The following is a 25,503-nucleotide window of genomic DNA, read 5'->3' as shown; positions in this document are numbered from 1 at the left end:
GTCAGAACTCTGGGACCAACTCCCAGCAGCACTGGCCAGTGGCTGTCTGCCCGGCCTCTGACCACCTCCTGCTGCCCATCAACCACCGCCCCAGCCACCGCGGCTCGACAAGGGGCTGGAAAGCCATTCTCCCAGGGGAGCTTGGACATGGGTGGTACAGGGACCAACGCAGTATTCAGTAATCATTTGAAAGTCAGGGAAGGGAAGGGAAGGGAAGGGAAGCTGGGAGGGAATAACGCAGCCCCAGGCTGATTCCTCCCCTTCCTAGCGCCTCGGACACCCAGGGCTCGGCCCTCACCACAACGTTCCTCCAAAGAGATTGACTTAGATCAACAGACACTCAGAGAACATGATGCAGGGCAAGGCAGTCTGGAGTCCACCAGTTGCCCCATCCCTAGCAGGCCACGGGCCCCACTCACCCTCCGGGCCTCCGCTCACCCTCCAGGCCTCCATTCACCTTCCTGGCCACAGCACCAAGAACTCAGAAGCCAGCCTTAGGCTGCTCCCCCATATGCAAAGACAAAGCTAACAGAGCCCAGAGTTGCCGCTTCCCCAAGAGCTACTGGACTCAGGCTTGTAAACCCACTGGCTACCCAAGGGACAGACGTGCCGGGAGTCAGGAAGCTGCCCAAGCAGCTTTGCGAGAGGGTTCCGGAAAGTCTGAGGTCAGGGCTCCCAGACCCACCAGGACCGTTTCCAGGGTAACCACTGGAAACACGCTTGCTGGCAGTCACCCTGAAACCAATTCCGAGTCTCCCCCATGGTTCAGAGTTTTCACTCTGAATTAAAACCATGGCCAGCTCTAAATTTAATAAAAGAGTTATAAACTCCTGAAAGGGTGTGGATGACTGACCAACCCCAGTAAGAAGAAGGAGATTCTATAAATAGAGGTCCTGGGAAGCAAATTTCAGGATTTGGTCCAAAACTCGTTGAATCACCTTTTGTGAGAGCTTCATGTGTCCTGTCAGTCCTGGGTGGGGCTGGGTGACTGGGGTGCCAGCAGGACCCCTGTGATCCCCACCCTGCAGGATCCATCAGGCTCCTCTTTTGCAGGGGTCCCACCCCAGAACCCAGTCGCCCACAGAGGCCAGGAGACAACAGGCACAGCCAGTGGGTCAGGCAGGGATGGACCCCAGGTGGGCCAACCAGGGCCGCCTGACCAGATCCAGCTGGATGTCCACCCCACCAGATCCCCCAGGACCACTCCTTCCTAGTTGTCAAATAATGGAAAGTCCCCAGGGATTCCCCAGGAGAAGACACTTTCCTCCCTGTTCCCCCAGGGGTCTCTGAGATCCCAGCGCCCCCTTCTCACTAATGTCGGGTCTTCAGGACTTTTACTGGCAGGAGGCTTGAGTTCAGTGATCACTCTGAGACCAGCTGGCAGCACTGGAACCATGAAGTCACAGGAACGGAAATCTATGGACTCAAGAATCTCTGACCAGCCCCTCTCCAGCATTCACGTCCCTCACTCAACCGGCCCTGGGGTCCCTCTGTCCTGGAAACATTGATGTCTGGGTCACCTCCTCAACAGAGTGTCCCATGTCCACCTCCCTCCCCCACCCTGCCCTCATCTGCATCTCTGAACTCCACCCAGTAGGGTAGCAAAGAGCTTCTCCCTCTGCATCCGGGGGCTTAATCATCCTGATGGAAGGAGACTGAAACAGAGGCCATAGGAGTGAACCTGGAGGCTGTTCTGAGCCCAGAAGCTGCCTCCTCCAAGCAGCCTCCTTGGCTTAACTCCCCAACCCTGGCTGCTCCCTCCTGCTCTGAGCCACTCAGGGGTGAGGTCTGTGCTTTCTTCATCTGTTCCTCCTGCCAGCCCCACCATTGTCACCACCTACTCCCCACCCCTAGTCCCTAGCACCGAAGGCCCATCAGGAGGGCCTGGTCATTTTCTATATGAAAGTATGTGATATGACTTTCAAAATAAAATATTCAGAATGAAATTATGTTGGCTTTTGTCATAAATGAAGGCTTCACACTGACCCTTACGTGTGTTGCTAAGACTTGCACCACCCCAGCACAGACTGTCACCCCCATGCAGAACAGGGAAGCCAAGGGGCCTGAGGGTCCCCGCAGAGCACAGCCCAGCACCTGGCTTGCAGACCCAGCTCTGTGCACAGCGTGAATGCCAGGGCAGTGTTGGGGGCATGGGTGTTGATGGCTGACCTGTATGTCATCACAGACTTGCATCCCCATCATCCCCCAATCCTTGCATCCAAGTCCTTGCTCTGTCCCAGGCCTGGGCAGAGGCTGGGCAGCCAAACAGGGGCATGGAGGGGTCGCCCTCACACAGGAGAAAACTCGACAGCCCCCTCAGCTGGTGCAGGGACTCAAAGAGGGGAGTCCAATCTCAGGCTTTCCAGGGGGCTTCCTGGAGGTGGTGGAAATGGAAAAACAGGCAGGCCTTCACCTTCATGGACAGTCATCCTGGGGAAGGAACTGAGCTTGGCCTGGGGCACCTTCAGAAAAGCAGGAAACCCAACCCAACTCCAGAGAGAAGGACCAGCAGACAGACAGACGTCAGGGATAGGTATTGCTGGACAGGTTAGGCACAGGCATGAGGGCTGCGGAGGTCCTTGGAGCAAGCTGGAAGCCGTGTTCCCTATCATCACGTCACCTAGTAAATAACTCAGCAATTTGGGGTGCCATATTATTTTTTTTAAGGCTGTACCATTTTTTTTTTTTTTTGCCGTGCTGAGGCTAATTTGCTACACTCGGGCTTTCTCTAATTGTGGAGAGTGGGGGCTCCTCTCTAGGTGTGCTGCGAGGACTTCTAATCAGAGTGACTTCTCTTGTTGTGGAACACGGGTTCTAGAGCACAGGCTGCAGTAGTTGTGGCTCACAGGCTCAGTTGCCCCCAGTCAACTGAGTGGGCATCTTCCGGACCGGGAAGTGGGATCTTCCCGGACCAGGGAATGAACACTTGTACCTTGTATTAGCAGGTGGATTCTTACTCCTTGACCACCAGGGAAGTCCGGGACACCATACATTTCAGGGCCAGAAAACCTCCCTAGGGTGGTGCCCAGGGGGTCCTCAGGGCAAAATTAAGCTCAAGCTAAGGTGGCATTTCAGCACCTGGAGGTAGGGACTGGGCAATGTTTTGGACCAGATGCCCAGGGGCCATGGAAAAACCCAGGACTCCTCCCCAAAGCAAACACAGGGACAATCAGGCTGGACCTTGACCCATCCCTCCAGAAGGAAGGCCGAGCCCTCCGCCCCACCAAGACCTGCCCTGCCCAGCGGAGGTCAGGAGTGTGACGGTGCTGCCCAGGAGGGATGCTCTCCCATTCACAAGGTGGAACGCAGCAGCTCACAGCCCTGGCTGCCCAGAGATCCCTCCCCAAGGGAAGCCAGGGCAGGCTGAACCCAGGTCCCTGAACCAGAGGTGAGCAGTAGGTCAGGGGGCTCACACAAGGTAGACCTTACTTCCCATGTACCTGCCCCTCCCCAGGTAGGACCCCCTGGGAGAAGATTGCCATTGCTTCACCTCTGCCTGGCTGCCCAGTCCTTGTTCCCAGACAGTTCCTGTGACAGGACTCCCCCTGACCCTAGGCTAGGCCAGCACTCCTGCCCTGCCTGCCTCACAGAGGGGACCTGGGCAGTGACCAGGCCCAAGCCTTCCCTCCAGAAAAGCATGTCCAAAAAGGGCATCTTCTAAGAGAGGAAGGCCTGGGAAGTCTTCGAGATACAGCAGAACTAACTCAGCCTCAGGGGATCAGGGAAGGCTTCCTGGAGGAAGAGGCATTTAAATGAAGGCAGAAGAGCTGGCTGAGTACCAAGGGGTGAAGAAAGAAGTGGGAGGACAGTCCGCATCCAGGAGACCCAAAAACCCAGGGAGGGCCAGGGCCAGAGGCAGCTGGTGGGGTAGGGGGCAGGAAGGATCCCAGGCCAGGCCCGGCTACCTCCTGACAGTTGAGGCCCAGAACCTCACTTTTTTTACAAAGGGGTCACGACAATGCCAGGCCAAGATGGGGCCAAATCAGACTGAAACACAGGCAGAGAGCCATGAAGGCTGACCCAAAGGGCTTCACACAGACCGAGAAGAGGCTGTTAGTCCCCACCCCCGCTCACCATGGGTCATCCCGCTCCTGAGGGCAGAGGCCAGCTCTCCACAGGGGGCAGGTGTGAGGAGAGAGCCCTCCTTGCCCTGCAAGGCCCAGTCCTTGGACATCATTCCCAGCAGCAAAGAGAGGACCCCAGGACCCTCTGACCAGACTGAGCCCCTCAGATCACCAGCTCAGCTGAAGAAGGTCCCCCTCCCACAGACCTGCTGATGAGGGAGAGGTTCCTGCCCCTGCCGGGCAAGCGGCCTCCTCCCTGCACCCGTCAGAGCAAGGACTTAGCTCTGCATCGCTGGGCCCTTTGGACCCGCAGTGGGTGGGTTTGGGGCCAGAGCGAGGACTACAGCTCAAGGGGCCATGGGGATCCAGCCTACCCCAGTATGGGGTACCAAGCATCTACTAGGGCCAGTCTGGTTCTGGGTGCTGAGGACCAACAGAAGAAAAGCAATATGTCCTGGGAGCCCAGAGAAAACTTGGGGTCTGGGGTCCTCCTGACTCCTCCCTTCCCCTCTGGGGGCTGTGCCCCCAGCTCAGGCCTCAGCCTCACCTGGACCACCCAGGCCACCACTCTTGCGATGCTTTCTCTTAGCTTTGCCTGGTCATCCTTCCTCCACAGCCTCAGGTAGCTTCTCTGGGTGAGGCCGAGAGTCAGCCTCCTCCACCTGCATGCAGGTGCCCAGCTCAGAGACCCCAATCCATTGCACTCATGGACACCCACAGCCCAGACCTCGCCCCGCACTCCCACGCTCCCCTGAGTCTGTTTCTCAGATTCAGGTCTCCACACAAGCTGAGCCCAGCCTGGGACCACCTCCCTCCCTCCCTCCGCCCCTGCAGGTGGGACACTCCCACCCCAGCCACAGGCTCTAAAGCCCACCTCCTCCTGGCCCACAAAAGCAGGCTCAGCCAGCCAGGACCCTGAGGCCAGTGGCACTGATGCCAGCCCCCTGACCCTGTCTCTCTCCACACAAAGAACGTACGACAGACCCCTGGGGTGGCGATCACCTGCTCCCCTCCCCCCAACTCCGCTGGGCAACACCTCTCTCTGGGGGCGGGGGATGGGGTTCCAGCTCTGCTGATGAGCCGAGTGCAAACTCGGCAAGCTCTGTCAAAATATTTTTAGCATTTGTTCTGTTTAAAAAACCCTGAGGTATTAGAGTGCACTAATCTTTAAAAAGGTTAATTTATTCATAGAGATCTTGACAGAGATGTATGGCCCGGTACAGCCGTGGCCCCTCCCTGGGGTGAGCGCGCTCACAGAGGGCCGCACGCACACCAACGGGCTTGTCCACCCAGGGCCTGGGCCCTCCCACCGCCGCTGACCTCTGCCCCATCACAGGGGAGGGGCTCGGTCCACGGCCCTCAGAGTAAAAGGCAGATCTGGCGGAATCCTAGGCCTTGTGATTCAAGAGCTTCTACCCCCTTCCCCACAGTAGCCCCCCGACCCCCAGCTCCCCAGGGTCGCAGGCCCTAGTCCGTCACACTTGTGAGCACAGCCTCCAGGGCTCTTTGGGGTGTTCACAGCGGGAAGTGGGGGCTAGGTGGGGCAGCCTCTCCCAGGTCATGGCTCTGAGCCAGGGGCCACAGGGTCCCCATGAACAAAGCAACCCCCCTTCCCATCAGGACCACAGCTCCTGGGAAGCAGGCAGCTCTGGGGTTTGTGTTTAACACTTTAGGGGAAGAAGACCTTGTTCCTCCAACACCAGGATCAGGCCCACCCCAGGACCTTTGCATCAGCTTCTCCCACCACCCAAGACTCCTGCTCAGACCTTCCAGTGGAGGCTCACCCTCTGCATCCTGGCCTCAACACAGACGCCTTTTCCTCCAGGAAGCCCTTCCTCATGACTCAGGGATCACCCCGCTGACCTGATCCCTAGTGTTTCCCTATTTTGTTTCTGTCAACTCTCCTCTGCAAAGTGTGTGTCCATTTGTGGTTTGCCCTGTCCTGGCAGCTCCCCGCGTAGGGTGAGCATGAGGCGAGGGCCTTCTGATCAGCGGTTGTGTCCCATTGCTGGGACCAGCCCAGAACTGTTCTCAGAAGCATCTGTGGAATCAGGCCATGAACACATGTCCCCACGTCCATCCGGCCTTCCAAGGTCCCTCTAATGAGCTGGTCCCGGGCCGGCTGGGCTGAGGTGGGTGATCACTGCCCTGGGGGATGGAAGTGTGCAGAGTATCCTGCACCTCCTCTACAGAGGTTCAGGGTGACCAGCATCTCCGGGCACTGCCTCCCTGCTCCCAGAGCTGATTCCTGAGTTGGCACTCCCAGGTCCAAGGCACAGCCTTCTCCAGCTGGGTGGTGCCTCCTCCCATGTAAGTGCCCCCAGCAGCCCCGCCCCATCCTTAGGGGAGATTGTCCAGTCTGCCCATCGGCTGGTACCCTGAACCTGGGCAGCACAACCCTGCGAGTCATCCAAGCTGTCCAGAGCAGCCTGGCCCGGGCTGGCACCCAGCTCTGAGGCCGGCCATGCCTGACCCTGGGTGAGGGACTCTACTTCCTGCAAAATGGGTCATCCGCTGGCGCAATGGAGTGCTCAGCCCCGAGTCCCGAGCATGAGGGAAGCTCAGCAAATGACATGAGGATCAGGGAGCCATGCTGAGCCACTCACTGGGATCCCCCCCTTCCAGGGGCAACATCGCCTCCCCCGCTCACAGGGCACTGGAGACCTGGTTTCACCCTGAATCCAGAGGCGCATGGCACCTCCTGTGCTATTGTCGGGGCTACCCCCCCCCCATAAGCCTGACCCCCAGCTCTCCCCTGGAAGCCTCTCCATGTCCTTGAAGCATGAGGCAGGCGGCGGGGATGGGAGACAGATGCATCCTGGGCCAGGTCACAAGACAGCGGAGGGCGGGGATTGAGTTACGCCGGTGAAATGTCGTAAAATAAATACAAGGACGGTTGGTATACTTCAGGTAAATTAGGCTGATTCAAGCTGTCAGCTTCAGGAAAAGTCTAAATAAACAGAGCCTGCCGTCTCTTCCCAGCTAGGAAGGGGTGAGGGCGCCCAGCCGGGCCAGGCAGCCGGGCTAATCCATCAACCTGCGGGCAGGCAGCGGCCTTGGGCCAAGGGACTGTGGGTGCAAAAGCCCCCCGTGGAGATGCCCACTCAGCAGGGTCCCATCCCTCCATGTGCAGCTGGGCCCCCGAGCACATCCATATCTCTCTGATCCTCGTAGGGTGGAGGTGACAGCTGAGTTGTTGTTCAGTTGCTCAGTCATGTCTGACTCTCTGCAAACCCCTGGACCGCAGCACGCCAGGCTTCCCTGTCCTTCACCCTCTCCTGGAGTTTGCTCTAAGTCGTGTCCATTGAGTCAATGACGCCGCCTTGTTGTCAGGGCACCAGGCTGTGGAGTAGGAACAGGGTACCATCTAGCACGTCACCATGGGCTGGGCAGGGTCCTGCACGCTTGGCCCAGCTGAGCACCCGGGGTTGGGCTCCCTAGAGGTCACCCCTCTCTCAGACCCTGGGCTTCCTCAGCAGTGAGACACAGCTGGGGGTGCACAGGGGTGGGTGTGAAGTTCTGGAACCGGTCCCTCACCCCAGCTCACAGTGGAGCCTCACTCTAGGGAGGCCTGGCCAAGGTCACCATCACAGCAGTCACTACTCCAGCCACTGCAACAGGACCAGGGCCACAGAGCCAGCCAGAATCAGGCCAGAGTGGGAGGGGCTGGCTGAGGCCCTGGACACTCCTCCGACCTCACCGCCCAGGCCCCCCTGCCCCTGCATTAGATTCCGGGGCATCTGGCTTTCCGCCATCTCTCTAGGGAAGCCTGTCCAGAGCCCCAGTCCAGACCAAGAAGGGCTGGGAATGCTGAGGAGGGTTGGGGCTCAGGGGGGTGGGGGCGGCACTGACCCTAAGTGAGGGTCTCAGGACCACCATTTTGGCAGCATCCTGCCCTGTCCTCTGCCTCTCTCTGTTTCTCTATTTCTGTCTCTACCTCTGTCTAGCTCCATCTCTCTTCCCGCCACGTCCCTGCGGTCTCTCATCCCTAAATTGCAGCCATGCCACCACTCCCCTCGCTCCATCGAGGGGGGCACACCTGGGTTGAAGCCAGCCTGGCTCCAGTGTCCATGTGGTCTTGGAGCAGTCACCTCTGTCTCACGAGAGACTCTCAAGCCCCCTTTGGAGGCCTCCTCCTGGGGCCATGTCTGCCTCTTCCCACATCCTCAGTCAGCGCCCACTTGCCCCTTCCTCACCTTGGCCTGTCCAGGGCCCTCACAAGTGTCATCACCCACCCTGATTACAAGGGCACCACTTCATCCTACTCAAAACCCAAGACCCGAAGGGGCCTGGCAGCTCCCACCTGTCCCCAGAGCCCCATTTGCAGAGGGTGGGGTCTGGCTTTGCCAAGCTGGACACAGCCCAGGAGAAGCCTGGCTGAGGGTGCAGGGCAGCGGGGAGACCAAGGAGCCCTTCATCTGGATCTGGGCTGCCCTAGGGCCCACCACCTCGGCCGTTGCCCCTGGGAGCCTTCCTGTGGGCAAGAGCCCCGCCCAGCTTGTGCCAGCGAGGCCCTGAGCCTTCTGTAGGCGGGGCACAACCTGAGCACTCTGCACCTGGTTAGTAGAGGCTCACAGATTGGGGGTGTGGAGGAACCCCCCACATTGCACTCAGTGGGTTTCTAAACAGCCGTGATGGGAGATGCTAAATGCTCTGATCCCTAAGGCGGGAGGAGGGGTAGGACCAGGGGCAGGGGAGCACATCCCTGGAGCAGACTTTAAGCAAGAAATCCTGGTCACTGACTTTGGAACCACGTGTTGTGCTGAGCCACCCAGGATCCTCGGGTGCCACGCTGCAGGAGGTGCTGTCACCAAACCCCACAGGCCACCCAGCTCCGAGGACGGGAACACTGATTCCTGCCCTACCTGGTCAGGCCTTTCCTGGGGCAGGGTTTCAGAGGCCCTGTTGTACATGGCCTTGGGTCAAGGGCACAGGGGCCGTGGACAGCCCCTCGCCTGTCCAGCCAGCCCAGCTCCCACCCCTCCATACCCCACCCTCCTTACCCTGAGCGCCCACATGCAGGGCTGGGGCCAGGGGCAATGGGGAGGCTGTGAGGTTCTTGGGGAGGGTGGGCGGGAGGAAGCGTTTGATCTTCAGGATGGAAGTTTGTTGATATCCATTTCTCTTCCTGGGGAAACTAGTCCGTCTCAATTCAGGGAAACGCTGGAGTCAGCAGCCCCACCCCCAGAGCTGCCCCCCACCCTGTGACTAAAAGCCTGATTGGGGAGGAAGCGCAGGAAAGGCCCCCGGTGGGATGGGGGCTTGGGCACTGGAGTGGATAAGGGATTGCATCTGGGGTGGCCTGGCCAGAGGAGGGGGATCCCCAGAGAAGACCCCCATCCTCCCCGTTTCCCAGGGCAGCCCGCCTTTCCAAGCACAGACTCGCCGTGAGTGGTCAGCCAGTGGGCACCTCTGGTTCAGGTGCACCAGCACTTGACTGGTTTCCAGGTTTGGTTCTCAGGTCACAGGATGGGATGGGGTCAGAGCCACCCTGGGGCAGGTCCCTGAGTCGCCCCCCGCAGGGCATCTGAGCTGTCCCTCACTGCCAGGAGGCAGAGCTGGTGGCCCCTGGCCTGCTCTCCTCTCTCTCTCCTGCTGGACCTGGACCTGAACAGTCTTCTGCACAAGTCACAGACTTCATCAAAACTTCAGGGAGCTGGGGGCCACAGTGTGGGGAAGGTAAGCAGAGACCCCATGCTGGGTCTGCAGTCACAGCCAAGGCCCCATAAAAGACCTGCAGGCCCCTGATGCTTCAGGGACTGAAGCCCCCAGCTCTTCCTTCTGAGGGCCTACCATGTGACCCGTCTTAGCTGGAAAGTCTGCCTGCTGGTCCCTGCGTGCAAACCTCCACAAGCATTCACCCCCATACCCACCCACAGAAGGAGGCTTTAGAGGGGCCTAGGTTGCTGGCTCCAGCAATACAAGCTGACCCCACCCTCAAGGGTCCCAGCCTGATGAGAATCTCCTTAAACCTCCCCAACTGCCTCCCTCAGACTTCTTCTCACTGGGGAGTATTTTGTGGGTCCCTGGTGGAGACCCCAGTTCTGTCAGCTTACCCTAAGACTGAGGCACTCAGCCCAGGAGGGAGCGGCCTGGGGAGACAGGGCCACAAGGCCATCACCCCTTACCCGGCAATCAGCCCACACCCACAGGGCCCAGAGCCAGTGCTCCAGATGGGGTAATCAGGTATTTATTGCTGGCGATCGCTAATAAATTGATCATTACTGTGTTTACTTTGAAGAATTTCAAGCAGCTCAAAGCTTGACACACTGTTGTTTCAGCCCCAAATGAACAAGAACCTTTAAAATCCCTCCTCAATTGTGCCTGTAAGTTTACACCAAATTTAACAAATGAAATCTGCTCCCGGCCTGTGCACCCAGGCGAGGGGCCACCGCCCACATGCTCAGGGTTCACTGGGCATCCAGGATCTGGAGGTGGGTGAGGACCAGCCCAGCACCCACACATCCTGGGTGTGAATTGCGGCACCAACTGGAGTGAAAATCACCCCAGGGGGCGGCAACACGTATCTCAGTCCTGCCTGGTAACGAAATCAATGCCCTCACGGCCGGCCAGCACCAGCCTCTCGGGGCAGATGCCCAGGTTTATGGAGAGTAGATGACCAAGGGAGATCGTTGCCCCAGAAAACACCTGTCCCACAGGCTGGGCCCGCCCACGTCCTCTGACTCTGCACACAGATACAGTTGGCCTCCCAGTTCCATGTGGGGAGTGATGGGCAGAGGGCTTTTGGACTTCCGGGCTCCCCCCATGGGCGTTCAGGGAGGTGGGTTTTGTGTGGGGTCACTCTCCCTCCACAGAGCCAGCTCCAATGAGATGGTCCTTTGGTGGGGGGTCAGGGGACTGGAAGGGGGTTAGTGAATGGAGTCTGAGTGATCAGAGGGCCAGCCCTGCCTGCCGACAGCCATGCTGGCCTTCAAAAGAAGAGGGTCGGCATGCAGGGGCTATGCCGACGGTTCCAGGTGGCCCCAACAGGCAGGACCACCAAGACCCTCCTCCCCCAAAGCAGGGAGGCTGCTCTGTGCCCCAGGCTCCTTCCACCAGCTCCCAGGGAGTCCAGGGTGATTTTCTGCTGACCCTCAGAAGGAGCAGGGTGTCTTTGGCCCAAGGGAGGCCTCGGGAGCAGGAGTCCCTGAGCAAGCACCAGCCTCCACCAGGAAAGGGGCTGCCTGGGCCTGCACCCTTAGAGGAAAGGGCAATGTCACTAAAAGCCAAGACGTCTGGACCTCAAGGCAGACCCCAGTACCCCCACATTCCCTCCAGGGTCACCTCACCCAGGACCGGGGTCTGTCACCCCTGGGGCCTACCCACTCCCCTGCACCTCATCAACTCCACCGGCCCAGAGGAAGGGATCCTCCTCAGGGCTCCTGGGCCTCTGCCACTCCCCCCTGAGACCATTCCCAACTCTCCTGGGGGTGGGAAGCATCTTCCAAGACAGGAACACTGCCCTAGTGCTGGATGGGACAGGGATGGGCATGGAACACAAGAAAGGAAGACAGGAGCATGATTCCTGGTGCCGGGGGGCAGTGAGAACTCAGTGCTGAGGACTTGGCCCTGTCCCACACACAGGAGAGAAGCCCCGTGTGATGGATTTTGTTGTTAATGGAAGATGATTGAGGAAGAAGCTGAACCAAGAAACCCGTCTTCAGTTAGGGAAAAGGGGAAGGTGTCCCCTGAAGGGCCCAGCTCTCTCGCAGGATCACATCGTGGTCCCAGAGACTCGAGCCCATGCCCGGGGCCTCCAGACAGCTGATAGCCACCAATGGACAAGCTGTCTCCTTCTCCTGAGCCTCCCAGCCTTCCCACCTGGAAGGGAAGTGGTTTCCCCAAGGGAGACATGGTCCTGGTTGTTCCTGAAGCCACGATGCCTGTAGACAGCTTGTAGACCAAGCCACATGCCCTCCAGATCCCACAGTGCTGGGAGGGGTGGCCTCTGGAAAGGATGCTACGGCTGTGATGCCCGCATCCCCAGCTGTGTGGCCAACCACCTCCTGTACCCTTCCTGGGACAGAACGGCATGGAGAGCAGGAATCAGCCGTGTGGGGGTCCTGGGCATGGTGCAGACCCTCTCCTCCCTTCGCAGTCAGTCAGAGCCAGGAAACACCACCATGTCCAGAACAGAGCTGGTTACAGTGACACCAACTGTGTGCCCAATGGTTACACTTCACCCTGTGCCCTGCCCTGCCCACCCCCTCCCATCATCCCATCTGCCCATGAGGAGACAGAGGTGAGAAGACATCTGACTGTTTATCCAAGGCCAACCAGGGGCGGGTGGCCAAGCCAGGACCCCAGGCAAGGCCCCGACTTGTCTACCAGCCCCCAGCCCTGTATCCAGGCTTGTCATGAGTCCCAGGGGTCCCCAGTGCTCACCAGACCCAAGAATTCAGGGTGCCACCCCTCCCATGGGAACCAGCACCCAGAGCAGGGTTGGGGCCTGGACACCACTGCTGTCCTTACTGGGCAGAGGACAGAGGCTGAGCTGCTCTTAAATGGCCAGAGGCCCACAGAGGTGGAGGCCACTCAGACCCAACTCTTCCCTAATTCATGGGACTAAAGATGTCCACTCATTGACCGCTGGAAGGTCTTCGTAGTCCTGGCCCTCTCTGTCCCTCAGAACCTGCATCACACTCACCTCTTCCCCCACCCTGTCCCTCAAAGGTCAGCTTGAATCCCCACCTGCAGAGTCACCACTGACTCCCTGACCCTCAGCATATATTACATCAGACTATCTGCCCCCAACTCTCGCAGAGCAAGTCCAGGTCTCTCCACAGCCCTTTAAAAACCACCCTAACAGCTATAGGCACATGTATATTCATGAGTTAGTACACACATGTATGTATATGAGGGCTAGCATACATGCATATGGGCTCCCATGGTGACTCAGCTGGTAAAGAATCCGCCTGCAATGCGGGAGACCTGAGTTTGATCACTGGGTTGGGTAGATCCCCTGGAGAAGGGAAAGGCTACCCACTCCAGTATTCTGGCCTGGAGAATTCCATGGACTGTATAGTCCATGGGGTTGCAAAGAGTCAGACACATTTGAGTGACTGAGCACACAGCACATGTTATATATATACACATGCATGTGCATACAAGGCTTAGTACACGTGTATGTACATAGGTTAGTACATGTGCGTGTATACACAGTGGGTACACATTCATAGCTTACCTAGTTCTGTCTGCTGAGAGGCACAGCAGTGACACAAACAGCTACAAGCACCACAGCACCCAAATCTTGGTTTTTAATTCTTTCTCCAATAAAGGAACCAGAAGTCCTCAGAGAAGTGGATGTGCTTAGAGCACTTCACAGTGCAGAGGATAAGAAAGTGCTCGAAAAACACAAGTATGGGGCAGGTCAGAGGGACATACGGTCAACTGAATGAGCTTTCAACAGCCAAAGCTGGAAAACTTGAGCCACAAAACAAATACCACAATATTGTATTGTAACTGAAAGTATAAAATAGATGTCTATGAGTTCACACTGATACAAATGATTAAAGGAAAGAAAGAAAAAGAGAGGAAGGAAGGAGGGAAGGTGTTGAGTCCTACCACAAGGCCACGGGTGTGAGGACTCGCACCGAGGCCACAGAAGCGGAGCCCAGAACCAAGGTCACCTCCGGGGCTGACTGAGCCCCGTTGTAACTGCTGCCAAAATCCCCTGATGATCACCTGCAGCCTTCCTGACCATAAAGAGGCAAAGATGCCTATGCTGATAGTCACCATATAGCACCCTAACTGATCACCTAACACCACCCTCCCAGCAGGAATTTTCTTTGTCTTGAGGCTACAAAAATTGGCTATTAATCCATGAAAGTTGTCGACTCCTCCTGGTCTGCCAGGCCTGCTGTGCTCACAGTGCCCACATTATCTCTGCTCTTTGTTCTTAATAAACTCACTCCCTTCTGAAGTGCTCTATGTCTGGAAATTCATTTCCCATCTGTTCTTAGACTGCCTCAACAGAAGCAAGAAAAAAGGAAGAAAGAGGAGGGAGGAAGGGAAAAAGGAGAGAAAGATAAAGGGAATGGACAAATGATTCTGGCTAAGAAATACCTAGTGTGGCACGCCCCACAGGAGATAGCGTTTAGTCTCTGCCCCTTCCAATACTAACCTTACAGAGTTGACACCTAGCAGACACTGCCTTAATTAACCAGAAAACCCAAGCCAACATCCCCTGTGATGTCATGTGACCCCAGGGCCCCCTACGATGTGATGGGGGCACCACAACTCAGGGATGTTCTTCCCAAAACCCACAGCCCCCATCTAACCTTGAGAAAAACATCAGATAAGCCCAAAATGGGGACACCCTCCAGACGCCCAGCCAACCAATCTTCCTCAAGATTGACAAAGTCATAGAAAACAAGAGAAGACCCAGGGCTGTCACAGGCCTGATGAGACCAGGAGACAATACGCTGACCAGTGCCTGGACGGGGCTCGTCCTGGCACAAAGCGGGACAGTAACAGGTGACTTGGGGTAGAGCCTGGGGTCCCTTGCCAAGTCTTGCCGGGGTCACCCCCTGACACGTGTTCATGGTGATGTTAACAGAGTGGCAGGGTGGCAGAGCGGGAATGGGTCTGCGAGAGGAGCAGTCAGCGTCCTGGGGAAGGCCCATTAGTCTCAGCTCATCCGGTGTTCCTCTGGCAATTACACTGGAGGGACTAGGGGTTGGAAAATATCCCAGAAAGAGGGCTGCACAGGAACTCTAGACTCTTAGTAAATTTTCTGCTCTAAAATAAAATTATTTTATAAATTTTTATAATAAAATAATTTTTATCTAAAAGTATTCCAAAGTCAAAATTTTTTTTAAATTACCCCAGCACAGGGCCTTCATGGAGCCACTGTTCAAAATCTAGAACTTACCAATGGCTTGACTATTCACAATTCACTCCCCAGCACCTCTGAGCACCTACTGTGCACTGGATGACAGGTTCTCCAGGGGGACTGAGGTCAGAGGCTACAGGGACCCAGAGGATCTGAAGGACTGGCAAGCACCCTATACTTAGAGGACACCAAGGCTCCAAGCCACACATCCAGTGAGTGGATCAAGCTGATACCAGGACCTTGAGGACCTCCATTGATGCCTGTCCCCTGCTAGGGGACCAGAGGCCACAGACGTCACCAGGACTGCATCCCCTGGCTCCTGAGACAAAGGTGACTCTCAGCTGTGGGTGGGTCCCCAGAACCAGAGGTCTCCCCACCCAGGAAAGGGTGGAGGATGCACGACCTCAAGGTACCCCACGGTGAGCCCAGCCCCCAGCTCCAAGCAAGAAGGCTCCCCAAGCCCTGTGTAAAGATGAATGATCAGCCCCCATTTCGAACGAATCCCATTAATGACTGTTGAGCACGTCCATAACTTCACCAACAAACTCACTCCGAGAATCCCCAACGAGGTTGGTCCTTGATTAATGCTAATGGCTTTTCTCACCAGCTGTGAAAATGCATTTTCCATAATTTAGCTGTCATTACAATGGGAAGGATTTATAAAACACACGCGCACACTACGTGCTTGAAGGCCTGGAGGGGAGCAGCCCCAGGAAGTTCCAGGAAGCAGCTGGGTTTGCCCCCGACGTGCAAGCAAACACCCCAGCCACACCTGGCACCTGCCTCCAGCTCCCAGGCCAGAACACAGCACCAGCCTCAGGACACAGTGCGGAGGGTCCACCGCGGAGCACAGAGCCTCTCCAGGGACTAGGGCAGAGGGCAGGACTGCAACCCACCCACTAGGACCAGGTCCCCCCACACCTCTGCCTGTCCTGGAAGGAAAGAAAGCAGGAAGGAAGGAAGATGCCCTCCCTGCCCTGCAGACCCTGTAGTGGCATCAACACTGCTACCAAGGATGGAGCCCCAGTGACAGGACCAGTGTCCAGCAAGGGCAGCCTGAGGACCACTGCCCCTTGCTACCCCCAGCCAGCTGTGCACCGCAGTCCACCCCACCCCAAGTGGTTTCCAGCACAAATTAATATCTGGAACGGGCGTGGGGGTGGGGCAAGTGGGGGAAAGGCCTCGCAGCAGAGCCGGCATCGAATCAATTAACGCGAGTTCTTCCGAAAGAACGCCATGCACGCTTTGCCTTCAATTAGCAGATCTCACCGGGCGCTGCAGGCCCGGAGCCACCGCCACGGAAACTTTCCCCTTCTTGTTTTAATCTTCCACCGAGCCCGGCCTTTCGCCTCCAGCCCATCTAATTGAAACTAATCTTCGCGGGCAAGGCCTGTCTCTTCCCCCTAATCCTCCTCCGAGGAAGTTCACATGGTCCCAATTACGGCCACACCGGCCTCTTTTATTCCCGGCCGCGGCCCCCTCTGCCAGCCTCCTTTTCTGAAAGTCTGCATTATTAACTCCATGCTTGCGAGTTCCTGCCTGTCACGGGGCCGCGAGATGCTATCGCCGGCTGCGACGGATAAGGTTACCACGAAAGCATTTTGTGGATTACGTTTTGCACAAAGGCGATAGAGGGCACGATAGCACAGAAACGGTGAGTTCCGTGGGCAGACGGGGAGCCGAGAAGGCTGGCCGGGGGCCCAGGCTCCGCAGCCCCTGGCCCGTGGGCCAGAGTCGAGGGGGGTTCTGGAAGCTTCCTGAAAGGGCAGAGGGAAAGGGGGAGCAGGGCAGCCCACCAGGGCAGGATGCCCCCTGCTGAAGCTGCTCACCCCAGCCAGCCCCTGGTGGCGGGGATGCTGCTGCTGCCAAGCAGGAGAGGCAGGGTCTCTGGGGCTGCCTCAGTGTTACCACAAGCCAAACGGAAATCCTACATTTCCAGGCTGTCAAGAATGTCTAGTTTCCATGCTCAGGGCTGGAATCCCATCACTGCCGTGTGGGCACACTGGTTATCACAGCCGATCAGACCTCCGCTGGCAGCTGGGATGTCTCTGATTAATTTTTTTTTAAGGGAAACTGAAATAATCATCACTTAATGAAGGCAAGTCCCCAAACCCGGAGTCTAGGAAAGAGAAATGATGAAATGGGCCACGCTGCTGGGGACCAGGTGGGGAGGGGGCAAGCAGGAGAGACAGGCCTCCCCTTGTTACAGACCAGCTGGGGCCCCAGCTAAGCCATAGGCACCAGAGTTCCAAGCAGAGGCTCAAGCTTCTGCCTGCCACGTTGCAGGGTCATGAGTGAGGGTCTGCTGTCTTTGACCTTGCTTTGTGGCCAGCTTCTAGCTTGGTCATAAAGCGAGAGGTGTATGTATCTCTCACCCACCTCCACACACACGTTGGCCAGCAGCCACAGCTTTTCTAGAATAGTCCATGGAGCAGGAAGCATCTCCCTGCAGGAAAATCCCAACCAAGATGCTTCTAGGTGGGACCCCCCACACACAACATGCTCCCCTGGAAGGCTCTGTGCACCTCTGTCCTTCAGGACAGGATGCAGTGACCCAAATCACAGGCTACTCTGAGCCAGTTCCTCAAAGTCCCAGCTTCCTGGGCCAAATGAGACTGCCACCCGGGTGAGCCCTGAGGGACTCGCTGCCTGGCCTCACTCTGTCTCCATCACCCGCCATGCCACTGTGTTAGGTCCTGTACCCAAATCTGGAGAGCTGGCTCCTCCTCATGCATTTCTATTCCCCTTCCCACCGCTGCCCCTTCACAGAAGTCCGAGGACTAATGCAGGAATCTGCTCCAAGCCCGACTCTCTCACCTGCCCTGCAGCTCTACCTCCCAGTGCAGGAAAGGTGAGGACTGGCTCAGAGAATGTCCAACATGGCACTGCCTTGCCCTGGACCTAAGCAGGACACATCTGGCCCCCTACCAAAGTCATTCCCCTCCTCCCAGTCTCTATTGGAGCCTTTTGTGGCCTTTAGGCTCAGCTCCTTACCTGCCTCCTCCAGGCAGGAGATAGTACAGACCAGGGATCCCAGGAGTCATCTCCTGAAAGCAAGTCTCAGCTCCCAGTAGGGGTGACCCCCCAACAGGAGGACCAGACCCCTCCTTGAGCTGTGTCTTTTTAGCATCCCAGCCACAGCACTGAGCTGATGTCACCTCCACGAGGAGACCAAAGAAAAGGATAGATAGGAAGACTCAGTTCCTGCTCAAAAGCAGAAGAGAAAAATAATGATCATAAAAATAAAATAAAATGTCAGAGCAGCTAAAATCGAAGAGACTGAGCATGCAAAGTGCTGACAAGGATGTAGAGCAACTGGAGCTCAGCTGATGTGGTGCAGCCACACCAGAACAATCTGACCATTTCCTTTCAAGTTAAGCCTAAATATCCATGAAACTGAAAGTGTGGTCACTCAGTCATGTCTGACTCTCTGTGACCCCATGGACTGTAACCTGCCAGGCTCCTCCATCAGTGGGATTCTCCAGGCAAGCATACTGCAGTGGGTTGCCATTGCCTTCTACAGGGGATCTTCTCAACCCAGGGATTGATGCCAGGCATCAATCTGCCTGTATTGCAGGCAGATTCTTTACCATCCAAGCCATCAGGGAAGCACCATCAGTTCAGTCACTCAGTCGTGTCCAACTCTTTGCAACTCCGTGGACTGCAGCATGCCAGGCTTCCCTGTCCATCACCAACTCCCAGAACTTACTCAAGCTCATCTCCATCGAGTCAGTGATCCCATCCAACCATCTCATTCTCTGTTGTCCCCTTCTCCTCCCGCCTTCAATCTTTCCCAGCATCAGGGTCTTTTTCAATGATTCAGTTCTTTGTATCAGGTGGCCAAAGTATTGGCGTTTCAGCTCCAGCATCAGTCTTTCCAATGAATATTCAGGATTGATTTCCTTTAGGATTGACTGGTTTGATCTCCCTGCTGTCCAAAGGACTCTCAAGAGTCTTCTCCAATACCCACAATTCACAAGCATCAATTCTTTGGCGCTCAGTTTTCTTTATAGTCCAACTCTCACATCTGTACATGACTATTGGAAAAACCATAGTTTTGACTAGACCGACCTTTGTTGGCAAAGTAATGTCTCTGCTTTTTAATATGCTGTCTCAGTTTGGTCATAGCTTTTCTTCCAAGGAGGAAGCATCTTTTAATTTCATGGCTGCAGTCACCAACTGCAGTGATTTTGCAGCCCAAGAAAATAAAGTCTGTCACTGTTTCCATTGTTTCTCCATCTATTTGCCATGAACTGATGGGGCCGGATGCCATGATCTTAGTTTTCTGAAGGCTGAGTTTTAAACCAACTTTTTCACTCCCCTCTTTCACTTTCATCAAGAGGCTCTTTAGTTCTTCTTCGCTTTCTGCCATAAGGGTGGTGTCATCTGCATATCTGAGGTTATTGATATTTCTCCCAGAAATCTTGATTCTAGCTTGTGCTTTATACAGCCTGGCATTTTTCATGATGTACTCTGCATATAAGTTAAATAAGCAGGGTGACAGTATACAGCCTTTACATACTCCTTTCCCAATTTGGAACCAGTCAGCTGTTCCATGTCTGGTGCTAACTGTGATTTCTTGACCTGCATACAGGTTTCTCAAGAGGCAGGTAAGGTGGTCTGGTATTCCCATCACTTGAAGAATTTGCCACAGTTTGTTGTGATCCACACAGTCAAAGGCTTTGGTATAGTCAATAAAGCAGAAGTAGATGTTTTTCTGGAATGCTTTTGCTTTTTCAATGATCCAATGGACATTGGAAATTTGATTTCTGGTTCTACTACCTTTTCTAAATCCAGCTTGAACATCTGGAACTTCACGGTTCACGTACTGTTGAAGCCCAGCTTAGAGAATTTTGAGCAATTACTTTGCTAGCGTGTGAGATGTGTGTAATTGTACAACAGTTTGAACATTGTTTGGCATTGCCTTTCTTTGGGATTGGAATGAAAACTGACCTTTTCCAGTCCTGTGGCCACTGTTGGGTTGTGCAAATTTGTTGGCATATTGAGTGCTGCACTTTCACAACATCATCTTTAAGGATTTGAAATAGCTCAACTGGAATTCCATTAATTCTACTAGCTTTGTTTGTAGTGATGCTTCCTAAGGCCCACTTGATTTCACATTCCAGGATGTCTGGCTCTAGGTGAGTGATCACACCATCGTGGTTATCTGGGTCATGAAGATCTTCTTTGTATAGTTCCTCTGTGTATTCTGGCTACCTCTTCTTAATATCTTCTGCTTCTGTTAGGTCCATACCATTTTTGTCCTTTATTGTGCCCATCTTTGCATGAAATGTTCCCTTGGTATCTCTAATTTTCTTTAAGGGACCTCTAGGCTTTCCCATTCTATTGTTTTCCTCTATTTCTTTGCACCATAGGATCCACCTATTCCATGCCCAGGTATTTATCCAAGAAATGAAAACATGTGTCTTCCCAGGGACATGTAAGTGAACATTCAAGCTAACTGTAGGCATAGTAACCCCACAGTGGAAATAACCCAGAAGTCCATCAACAAGGGAATGACAGACAGCCTGCTGCTGCTGCTGCTTCTAAGTCGTTTCAGTCGTGTCTGACTCTGTGCGACCCCATAGACGGCAGCCCACCAGGCTCCCCCGTCCCTGGGATTCTCCAGGCAAGAACACTGGAATGGGTTGCCATATCCTTCTCCAATGCATGAAAGTGAAAAGTGAAAGTGAAGTCGCTCATTCATGTCCAACTCTTAGTGACCCCATGGACTGCAGCCTACCAGGATCCTCCATCCATGGGATTTTCCAGGCAAGAGTACTGGAGTGGGATGCCATTGCCTTCTCCGAGACAGCCTGAGTTCCATCCATATAATGGATACATGCAGTGGACATTAGTATATGAGTATATTGTGAGTGATTCAGTCGCTAAGTCGTGTCCAACTCTTGAAACCTCATGGACTGTAGCCTGCCAGACTCCTCTGCCATGGGATTCTCCAGGCAAGAATACTGGAGTGGGTTGCCATTTCCTTCTCCAGGGAATCTTCCCAACCCAGGGATCAAACCCCGGTCTCCTGCATCGCAGACAGATTCTTTACCGACTGAGCTACGAGGGAAGCCTTGAATATATGGTAGATGCATGCAGTAGATGCAACGAGTGGGCTGTGCAATAGATATCATACAGTGCAAACAATACATTGATATAGACAATGGGTATATACAATAGATAGGATGGATGTTTACATAAAATGAATACAATGTATCTACATAAAAGAGAAGGACTTCTCAGGTGGTTCAGCAGTAAAGAATCTGCCTGCAATGCAGGAGACACAGGAGATACAGGTTTGATCCCTAGGTGAGGCAGATCCATTGGAGAAGGGCATGGCAACCCACTCCAGTATTCTTGCCTGGAGAATCCCATGGACAGAGGGGCCTGGCAGGCTATAGTCCATGGGGTCACAAAGAGTCAGACATGACTGAAATGACTAAACAGACACAGTGGATAGATATGTACAATGGATACTTACAGTGAACATGTGGGTGTGTGCTAAGTTGCTTCAGTCATGTCCTACTCTGCGAACCTGAAGACTGCACCCTGCCAGGCCCTCTGTCCATGGGATTCTCCAGGCAAGAATACTGGAGCAAGTCGCTGTGCCCTGCTCTAGGGGATCTTCCCAACACAGGGATGGGACCAATGTCCCTTATGTCTCCTGCATTGGTAAGCAGGTTCCTTACCACTAGCAGGTTCAGTGCTACCTAGGAAGCCCCCACAGTTAACACAGTGTATCTCTATACGGTTAATGAGTGTATGGTGGACACATACAATGGATACATTGGGGGGATACATGGATCTGGTGGAACTATGTATGGACACATACGACCACCACTCAGCAGTGGAAAGGGTGATGAACTACACACATAGCAACATACATGAACCACAAAATAATAACTACACTGGGAGAAGGAAGTCAGACTAAAAAACACGCAAAATTATTCTCCACTTAGGGCTTCCCAGGTGACACTGGTGGTAAAGAACTTGCCTGCCAGTGAAGGAGATGTAAGAGACACAGGTTCCAAACCTGGGTTGGAAAGGTCCCCTGGAGAAGGAAATGGCAACCCACTCTAGTATTCTTGCCTGGAGAATCCCATGGACAGAGAAGACTGATGGGCTATGGCCCATAGTGTCACAGAGAGTTGGACATGACTGAAGCAACTTAGCACGCAAACATATGTAAAACTCTAGAAGAATCAAAATGAATCTATAGTGATAGGAATCAGACCCAGGGTGGCCTAAGGTGGAGGGTAAGGGAGGATTGTCTGCAAAGGATGGAGAGATGTTTCTGGGGAGATGGGAATGACTACAGCTTGATTGGGGCAGGGGGGTTGTTCTGAGAAGCCACGACTTGCTCAGGGTTGCCCAAGGTGGATCAGGGTTCATGCCCCCACCCCTCAAGGACTGGCCAGATGCCTCAGGGCACCAGCCCCGTGCTTCCTGCTGGTGACAAGGATGGAAAAACAGACCCGTGATGCCCACAGTCATGGAACAGGACTGAAGACAAGGGAACAGTGAGAACAGGTGAATTTTGCATGTGTTGTGGTGAGTCCAAGAGGAAAGGGGGCAGAGTTTGGTGAGAGAATAACAGGATAGTGTCTTCAGGGGGCAGAAATCCATTCTGAGGAGATGGATGTCAGAATGATTTCTGACGTCAAGATGGACCCAAAGGATGGGAAGCAGTCAGGCGGGCAAGGGCTCTTTCCCTCCAGTGCCTGGGGCAGTTCTAGGCTCCAGAACACGTCCAGAGACAAGAGGACGGGAGGGGCAGGGGCCCAGACCACAGTTTGTGTGGCGACAAACCAGAGAAGCTGACTTGGGGAAAACAGCAACCCAATTCATCCAGGACTGAGGGGTCTCCAGCAGGCAGGACTTTCTGTTTTAAAATTGGGACAGTTCTGGTCACCCTCGGTGGGGCACATGCTGTTTTCTTCCATTCTCAAAGGACCACTGGGTGCAAGAGAAAAAACTGGATTCTCTGCAGCTGGGGTGGGGGCAGCAGAGTAGGAACCAGACTCCAGGGAGGCCATGCCTGTATCCTATGGAGGGTCAGCCCCTCCTGTTGAGTTTGCCCCAAGCCTCTGCCCCAAACACTTGTCTCTGTGGGCAGAGGTTCTGCTGGTCTCAGCCAGTCTGCTTCATGGCTAAATAATGGGATCATTCAGATATGCAGATGATACCACACTAAGGGCAGAAAACAAAGAAGATCTAAAGAGCCTCTTGATGAGGGTGAAAGAAGAGAGTGAAAAAGCTGACTTAAAACTTAACTTTCAAAAAACTAAGATCATGGCATCCAGTCCCGTTACTTCATGGCAAATAGATGCAGGAAAAGTGGAAACAGTGACCGATTTTATTTTCTTGGGCCCCAAAATCACTATTGACAGTGACTACAGCCATGAAATTAAAGGACACTTGCTCTTTGGAATAAAGTTATAACAAACCTGGACAGTGTATTAAAAAGTAGAGATATCACTTTGCCGACAAAGGTCTGCATAGTCAAAACTATGGTTTTTCCAGTAGCCATGTATGGATATGAGAGTTGGACCATAGAGAAAGCTGAGAGCCGAAGAACTGATGCTTTTGAACTGTGGTGCCCAAGAAGACTCTTGAGATTCCCTTGGACAGCAAGGAGACCAAATAAGTCAATCCTAAAGAAAATCAAGCCTTGAATATTCAGTGAAAGGACTGATGCTGAAGCTGAAGCTCCAATTCTTTGGGTACCTAATGGGAAGAGCCAACTCACTGGAAAAGACCCTGATGCTGGGAAAGATTGAGGGCAAGAGAAGGGGGCGACAGAGGATGAGATGGTTGGATGACATTACTGACTCGTTGGACATGAGTTTGAGTAAATTGCAGGAGATCACGAAGGACAGAATTCTGGCATGCTGCAGTCCATGGGGTCACAAAAAGTCAGACATGACTAGCAACTGAACAAACAAACAGGATTGGGGTGGAGTTAGATAAGCTTGGGGTCTGGAACACTGTGGCTCTTTCATTCAGGGAGCAAATATCATAGGGACCTGACTCAGAACAAGTCCCATCTTAAGCACTGAGACAGAGCCAAGCCAGGTGCTGGGCTGGCTGGATGCCAGGGCTGGGTCAGGCTCAGCTCAGGACACTGCATGACCAGGAGAGCAGAGGCACAACAGCAAAGTCTGGGTGATGATTCTCCCCCTGGTCAGCATGAAGATGCCTGTGAGTAACCTGCTTCCTGTTCTTAAGAATAACAACCAGTCACAAGGTCAGAGGAACCAGATCTGGAGAGCACCCATTTTTGCATGGCTAAGAGCATTCTCTCCAGGAGATGGTGCCATGGAGGCATCACAGCGGTAGGCTCATGGTTCTTTTTAAAAATATCTTTCCTGATGAACAATGGCAAGCTTTTTTCAGCAGACGTGAATAGGATGTACATTTCACAATTGATGTAGCTGATGTCAGCATCAACATTGTGTACTTGTCTGCTCAGGTTTCCATGAGAAAAGTCCAACAGATAAGGTGGCTTAAACAACAGAAATTCATTCTCTCATTAATTCCTGAGTCCAATATCAATGTGTCAGCACGTTGGTTTCTCCTGAGTCCTCTCTCCCTGATGTGTAGACGTCTGTCTTCTCCCTGTGTCCTCATATGGTCGTCCCTCCATGTGGGTCTGTGTTCTGACCTCTTCTTCCCATTAGGACACCAATTGCATTAGATCAGGGTTCACCCTAATGACCTCATTTAACTTAATCACCTCTGTAAAAACCCCAGCTCCAAATATGGTCACGTCCTGAGACACTGCTTCCCTTGTGGCTCAGCTGGTAAAGAATCCACCTGCAATGTGGGATCCCTGGGTTCAATCCCTGGGTTGGGAAGATTCCCTGGGGAAGGGAAAGGCTACCTACTCCAGTTAGTTAACCTTATGGGCTTTCCTAGTAACTCAGATGGTAAAGCATCCGACTCAATGCAGAAGACCTGGTTTCAATCCCTGGGTCAGAAAGATCCACTGGAGAAGGAAATGGCAACTCACTCCAGTGTCCTTGCCTGGAGAATTTCATGGACAGAGGAGCCTGGTGGAATATAATCGATAGGGTCACAAAGAGTCGGACACAACTGAGCAACTGACACACACTTGAGATACTGAGGGTTCAGGGCTTCAACATAAGAATCTGGTGGGGGGGACACAGTTCAGCCCATTTCTTTTGTTTTTTTCAATAAGTGCCTTTTTTATGGCTGCACTGGGTCTTTGCTGCTGTGGGGGCTTTCTCCAGTTGCAGCGAGCAGGGGCTCTCCCTAGTTGGAGTGTGTAGGCTTCTCATAGTGGTAGCTTCTCTTGTTGCTGGGCATGGCCTCTAGAGCAAGAGCTTTGTTGCTCCATAGCATGTGGAATCTTCCCAGACCAGGGCTCAAACCCATGTCCCCTGCATTGGCAGGCAGATTCTAACCACTGAACCCCCAGGGAAGCCCAGTCCATTTCTTGCTAGTGTTGATCTCTCTCCTCCTTCTTTGGGAATCTGGAAACATGCCCTCTCCTCTCCTTGAGCCACACGCTTGTGTCACCATAGGTGGCAGAGCAGAACTTTCTGGTTAAAAAAACACAAACAAAAAAAAAACACA

The sequence above is a fragment of the Odocoileus virginianus genome, chromosome 11 (genome assembly GCF_023699985.2).
Source record: "Odocoileus virginianus isolate 20LAN1187 ecotype Illinois chromosome 11, Ovbor_1.2, whole genome shotgun sequence".
Taxonomy (NCBI): Eukaryota; Metazoa; Chordata; class Mammalia; order Artiodactyla; family Cervidae; genus Odocoileus; species Odocoileus virginianus.
This window is presented reverse-complemented; position numbering follows the sequence as displayed.